Here is a 7093-nt window from a genome sequence, read left to right as displayed (position 1 = left end):
CCCGGACCTTTGGGAGGCGTGCGTAGGGCCGAAGCCAACAGCGCAGAGCCCTTTTATTAAGTAATGTAATATACCAGCTAGATAGAACCCATTCACGGGTACAGTCATCTGTAATAATACATTACTTTTCGAAAGCTGCAAATATATGTGACACACTCTTATGACTCTAAAAATAAGATCGTGTCAGATACTTTTGCGGCCTTCGTTTTGTAACATATTAATACAATTTACTGTACAAATGGATACCCGTAAATCGGTCCCTGCTGGCGTAAGGGCTATTGTAAAAAGCCGTGGTACAGGGGTCCAGTGGAGAAGAGCCGGTTATGGTGTTGGTGCAGCAAGACAATGACAACAGATGTTCATGACAACATGTTCATCATGAGGAAACGAGGAAGAAGATTTACTAAACTAGTTTTCTAGGTGCGTTAAGTGAGATTGTTAACCAAGGGATGAAAGGCACTCATTTTAGCCGAGGCTGTTTGGCGCTCGAACGCCGTGAGAGCGCCAATAGTTCGAGGTTGCAATGATGCCTTTCACTCAAGTTAAATACTCTGCTTTTCATTTCGATTACGAGGAAAATAAAATACATGTGTTTTTTTTATAAACATGACTAAGTATAATTTCTTATAGCATTTCTTGGGGGTACTTTCAATTAACCATTTAGGTAAAAGTATCGTTATTTATGGAATGGGGAGTTAAATATCAAAATGGAAACTGTATAACAAATCTATTTTAAATCAAATTTCAATTGCTTATCGTAAAAGTTAGGAAAAAACACATTTGACTTTTAAGTCAGATATTTATATTTCGTTCTCTATAAAAAGCATGCCTCGGCCCCGATCCGGACCGTTCTAACGTGAGTCATCCTTGAAATAAATATAGATTAACATCCAGGAAAGTTATCCAAGCAGTAGAATAATCTAGATTGCTTTCCAGAGGTTTTTATACTACCAGCCCACGTCCCACATTACCATAAGTCGGCATTAACGAGCTCGGGCTTTTATTTAAATAAACTCTATGCATAAACATACTTCGTCAATCATAAATTATAAAACATCTTTAAACTTGGGCTCTATGAGCTGTAGACCCCGATAAGATTGATAAGCTTTAAGGGCTCCTCTACACGATGGTCCAGCGTAGGCCAGTCTAAGGGACGCAGCTATGCGGTGAAATGAGATAGCAATATCACTTGCTCCCTCTAACACATAAATGCGTCCCTTGGGCTGGCCTATGCTGGGCCATCTTCTAGAGACAACAAAAACTTACTTCGTTCAGTCATTATCACAGCGTACTCACAATGGTCTTAAGTGATAGATGCTAATGGCATTTAAGTCTTATATGCTTATTTCCACCATTTTCCACCACGCTCCGTGGCGAACGAAACGCAACTGACACTGTCGCACTAATATGGAAGAATGATATAGAGAGATGATTACGCTACGCTACGGAGCTTTAACGATTGGCACGTTGGCTAAGCCCCCTAGGACGCTACGAAAAGTTACGTGACTCTTTCAATAGTTAGTCTTTTTAGCTAGGCCCCCAATCCGGCCCGGGCGGTGGAAATCATTACGTATACATGAAAAAAAAAGTTAAAGATGAGTTTTGTCTGGAGGCCTGGCTATGTGTATACCGGTGAATTTTAAATAAGTGATGTTTTTAGGATTCCGTAGCCAAATGGCAAAAAACGGAACCGGATTCGTCATGTCCGTCTGTCTGTCCGTCCGTATGTCACAGCCACTTTTTTCCGGAATTATCAGAACTATACTGTTGAAATTTGGTAAGTACATGTATTCTGTGAACCGCATAAATATTTTCACACAAAAATAGAAAAAAAACTATAAATTTTGAGGGTTCCCCACACTTAGAACTGAAACTCAAAAAATACAATACAATACAATACAAATCCTCTTTATTGCACAACCTCTGAAAATAATGTACATGGAAACACATAAAAAACATGAAGATAGAGGTAAACAACAGGCGGCCTTATCGCTACAGAGCGATCTCTTCCAGACAACCTAAAAAATGTGGGGTATCTATGGATAGGTCTTCAAAAATGATATTGAGGTTTCTAATATTTTCTAAACTGAATAGTTTGCGCGAGAGACACTTCCAAAGTGGTAAAATGTGGTGGTGTGTGTGTGTAATATTTATGTTACTCTTCGAACGCCGCATACATTGAAATCTCTCTACGAATAAGATCGTGTCAGATATTATCAACAATAACGCGTTCAGGATGCTGTTGGGGCTGCTACGGTACTGCAGTGCGTCGGGGATGTTCGCGGAGGCATACACGGAAGATTTTCATGCCATTATGCGCAAACGCGTCGCGTCCCTGATGCCAACAGGCTCTTGAGCGCGGTCGCAGGGGCCCATGACAACCCGATATTTGGCCACTGGGCGAAATCTCACGCGCCACATGCCCACTACGACAAGTAATTAGTTTAATATAATGTAATTGATAATTTTAATTTAATTTAATTGATAATTTTAATGTAATTTAATCCATAATTTTGATTTAATGTAATGAATAATGTTAATTTAATTTATCCGTATTTTTAATTTAATGCGTATTTATGTGTGGGATGCACTTATGCTGCATCCCATTTGAGGCAGACCACAAGCTGTGCTGGCTCAGCAGCGGAGTCCGCGGCACGGGCTAAGCACGCGAAGTACGCCGCGCTGGAATCCTCGTACGACTTTGTGCCGGTGGCGATCGAGACGGCAGGGCCTTGGGGGTCAGAGGCTCGCGCTTTTATTAAAGAATTAGGGCGCCGTTTGCGCGAGAGGGGCTGCGATCATCGCTCTGGGTCGTATCTGGTTCAGCAGGTTTCCATTGCAGTTCAGCGGGGAAAGGCAGCGGGAATAATGGGGACCTTTGAGCCGGGTACGATTCAGGGTGGATTATTTTAGATTAATTTCTTTATTTGTATCTTTTTAATATTGTAATGATTTAATTTAATTAATATTTTAATTTTATTTTTTGTAATTTATATGGAAATATTTTGATTGTTTGTTGTTTTGTGTTTTTGTATTATGGATCTTGTCCGAAATAAACGCTTTTTATTTTATTTTTATTTATTATTGCGGCCTTCGTTGTGTAATATTTTTGAGAAGGCCAATATTTGTTTAAATAAAAATTCATAATAATATTGAAGAAAAAAGAAGTAAAAACCCCAAAAAATATATATTTTTAATTTAGTTTCCAAAATATCTTCCACACTCAAATGTATTTACATATATATAATAGAGAATTTACTCCTTTCCAAAATATCAAAAATGCACAACGTTAATATTTAAGTTTTCACTTCTGCCGGCACTCCCGGAATACAACCCTTTTTTTTTTTAATGGCTGAGCAAAAAATTTATTTATTTTAAAGCTGTCCTAGCGAGGTCTATAATGGTCTACAGCTCAAAGAGCCACGAGAATAAAAGAAAAAGAATAAATACATAAAACAAATAAAGAATAAGAAAAAAAAACCGACCAAGAGTTACTCTTCCGTCACAATAAGCTAAACTGGAGCTTAAAGTATGGTAGATTGTTAACCAAGGGGAAACTTTTTGCGATCACTCAAAAACAGCTAAACTAATCCTATCCGCTATAGTTTTCATTTAATGTCTTTCTTAAGCTCTACTTCCAAGAATTTTTTTCATATTTTTTGGACCTATGGTTCAAAAGTTAGAGGGGGGGGACACATTTTTTTTTCTTTCGGAGCAATTATCTCAGAATATATTCACTTTATCAAGAAATGTTTGTTGAAGACCCCTATTAGTTTTGAAAGACCTATCCAACGATATCCCACACTGTAGGGTTGAAGCAAAAAAAAATTCACCCCCACTTTAGGTGTACTAAAAAAAAAATTTTTTTTAGATTTTATTATACGACTTTGTCGGCTTTATTGATTTATATATCCATGCCAAATTTCAGCTTTCTAGCACTAACGACCACGGAGCAAAGCCTCGGACGGACAGACAGATAGACATGGCGAAACTATAAGGGTTCCTAGTTGACTACGGAACCCTAAAAAGGAGTCACGGTAACCCACTAAGTTGAATTAGCAGCAATCCACGGGTGCAATCTCGTTCGGTACCAGGTACGTTTTAATCTCAATAGCCCACGTTAAGCCCACGGCTTCATCTCAGAGTCCACCGGCTTAGACCAGCCTGGCAGCGCTGGCTTCCCCGAGGTTGCCTGACTCCGTGTATCTATTATTATATTGATTTCTTGTATGAATTAACTTTAAAAATTTCGTAAGCGCGATGCAGGATTTCGTGTTGCAATTGCTTGTCCAATACACGCGAGAGTTGTACTCATGCTCACCAGTGTAACGGGATATGTAGATCTTAGTAATATGTAATGTTAGTGTTGCTTTGCTTATACTGGTTTTACTCAGGGCGCACGCCGGCAGCTCGTTACGCGATTGGTATTGCAATCGGTCATTGAATTACGATGTCTGTATGCAATCTGATACTTCTTACACAGTTTTTTTAAATGTTTATTTAGAAACTTTAAAAAAAAGAAGGAATAAAGGAAGGGAGAACATTGCCCAGCAGTGGGACACAATGTAGGCTATTTAAAAAAAAATATAGAAACCGTCACGTAAACCATATCAAAAATGCAATACAACAGATACTGTACCGCAACAAAAGAAAAAGTTTTTGGCAAAAAATTAATTTTTGGTACAAGCTTTTATCGCTGACTACTTTTTTCCACAGGCAACTAATACTCATCGAGACAGTTCTAAAAACCATTAGGTTGCGTTGTTTTATCACAGAGTTCCTATGGCTACCTCCTGTCTCCATCATCAGATCAGCTTGATGGTACCATAATATTGCATTGTCACCCGACTTACATATGTATGCATATTTTCAGCTTCATCGGAAACCGGGAAGTGGGTCAAATTCAACTTGCAAGATCTGTCCCATACATACTAACAGGGTAAGTTAAATAAAAGCTTGTAAAAATACAACAAAAAGACCTGGAGGTAAAGCACTTGGAGGCTGAAAAACTAACATATTTGTGAATTTTGTGGGAAGGGTAGGCCTTGATCTATTTTGTCTCATTAACCCGCTAATGTATTTTATGTTTGCGTATATTCCAGTACAAGAAGTTATCTAAATTATACTTTAACCGTAAATTATAGGTATGTATAATTGCTACCTCATGCACGAAATTGAGTTTTTCTTGAGGCCTGTCTTTATACAGGGTAGATTTTAAATGGGTGATGAGTTTGAAATTTATAAGAATTTATAATAAACATATACAAAAAAAAACAATAGATAGCAAGAAAATTATATCGCTAATTCATTTATTAACTGCATGTAAAACATACCCAAGTAAATAATAGCACTGATTGACAAGCATGTTATTTATTCGCGAATTAGCAAAGTAATATTTTTGTATTAATTTGGAAAATTATAGTTTAATAAATGCCATTAAATTCAGTTTACTTATTTTAGGAATGTATGTATTTAAATGGCAATTACACATTGCATTCCATTATAGGGTTTGGCACATTAATAATATTTATTTATTATACTTTATTGCACATAAGAAAACACACTGTTGTACAATAGGCGAATATTGTTTGTAATTTACGATTTTAAAATAATTATCAAGATAAAAACGAAATTAAAAAATACGGATCCCTTTGTTTGGCATAATTATTGAAAGTCATAATGTAATGACAGTCATATTATCATTAGTCATAACGCTGAAACCGTTAACTTTTCAGGAATTTCCTTAGGTTATTCTATAGATAGGTTAGGTTAGGTTAGATTTGTCTTTTGGCAATCCTGAAAAGTTACGAATTTCTGAGGAAAACCAAATTATGGCTAACGAAAATGCGGACAAACAATACATTATGATTTAAAACTTTATGGGAAACAATAGAGACCCAAAATAAACACAATAAGTATAGGTATTTGACATGAAAGATTATGGCTTAACATAGACACGGTTTATTTTAATCTCTATAGTAACTGAAATCTGTCAGTTAAGGTCTCCACAGACCTTGCAATAAATTGCACGCGGTTTTGATCCTGTGCCGACCAAGTAGGTGCATTCAATGGATCTATCTTTTTGGCGAACCGCGAGTTTTCAGTTCGGAGCGAACTACTAATTATTTATATTTGAAAAACTTAACAATAACGTTAGTACGACGCAGACCCAATATGGTAATATTGAAAATAACCAGTTATTGCAAACCCATTTAAAAATCCATCCTGTATACACATGGTGCATTCGATACATTATCAATATACAAAATATCGGTCAAAACCTAGTTTTGATTGAGTTGAGAGTTACTTTATCGACTGCCACAGAGCCGATATCTTTACTTAAAAAGTTAAGCGGAGAAAGTGAATATTCCGTGAGTGAAAATGTGCGAAGTTCCAGCAACTTGGGCACAACTTTCGCTCCAGCGGAGCGTTCGCAAAATCACCTCGACATTACACTGTTTCACTGTATGCAGTTTAAGGGGATGAGATCTCGATATCACAAAATCTGTTGGGCATTGTCGATGTTTAAGGTAAGGAATACCGAAACTAATATTGATTTTGGAGAAGAGCATATGCTCCTAAAACGGCGGCACATCTAACACCACTGTAGGCTACGGTGACCGCTTACCATCAGATAGGCTGTATGCTTGTTTGTCACCGACGTGGTGTTAAAATTAGATACTTATATTTCCGAAATCTCGAATACTCACGAACGAATTGTGTATTCTGCTGTCGCTCCTTACCTACATAAGGACCACCTGTTGCCGAACGTGGTGCTGCCGACCATGATATTCCGGAGTAGGTATCTTCTCTCATACACTATACTATGACTTCTTCCTCGCGTTGTCCCGGCATTTTGCCACGGCCGATGGGAGCCTGGGGTCCGCTTGGCAACTAATCCCGAGAATTGGCGTAGGCACTAGTTTTTACGAAAGCGACTGCCATCGGACCTTCCAACCCGGAGGGTAAACTGGGCCGTATTGGGATTAGTCCGGTTTCCTCAATATGTTTTCCTTCACCGAAAAGCGACTGGTAAATATCAAATGATATTCCGTACATAAGTTCCGAAAAACCCATTGGTACGAGCCGGGGT

The sequence above is a fragment of the Cydia pomonella genome, chromosome 23, assembly GCF_033807575.1.
Source record: "Cydia pomonella isolate Wapato2018A chromosome 23, ilCydPomo1, whole genome shotgun sequence".
Classification (NCBI taxonomy): Eukaryota; Metazoa; Arthropoda; class Insecta; order Lepidoptera; family Tortricidae; genus Cydia; species Cydia pomonella.
Note: the sequence above shows the minus strand (reverse complement) of the source record.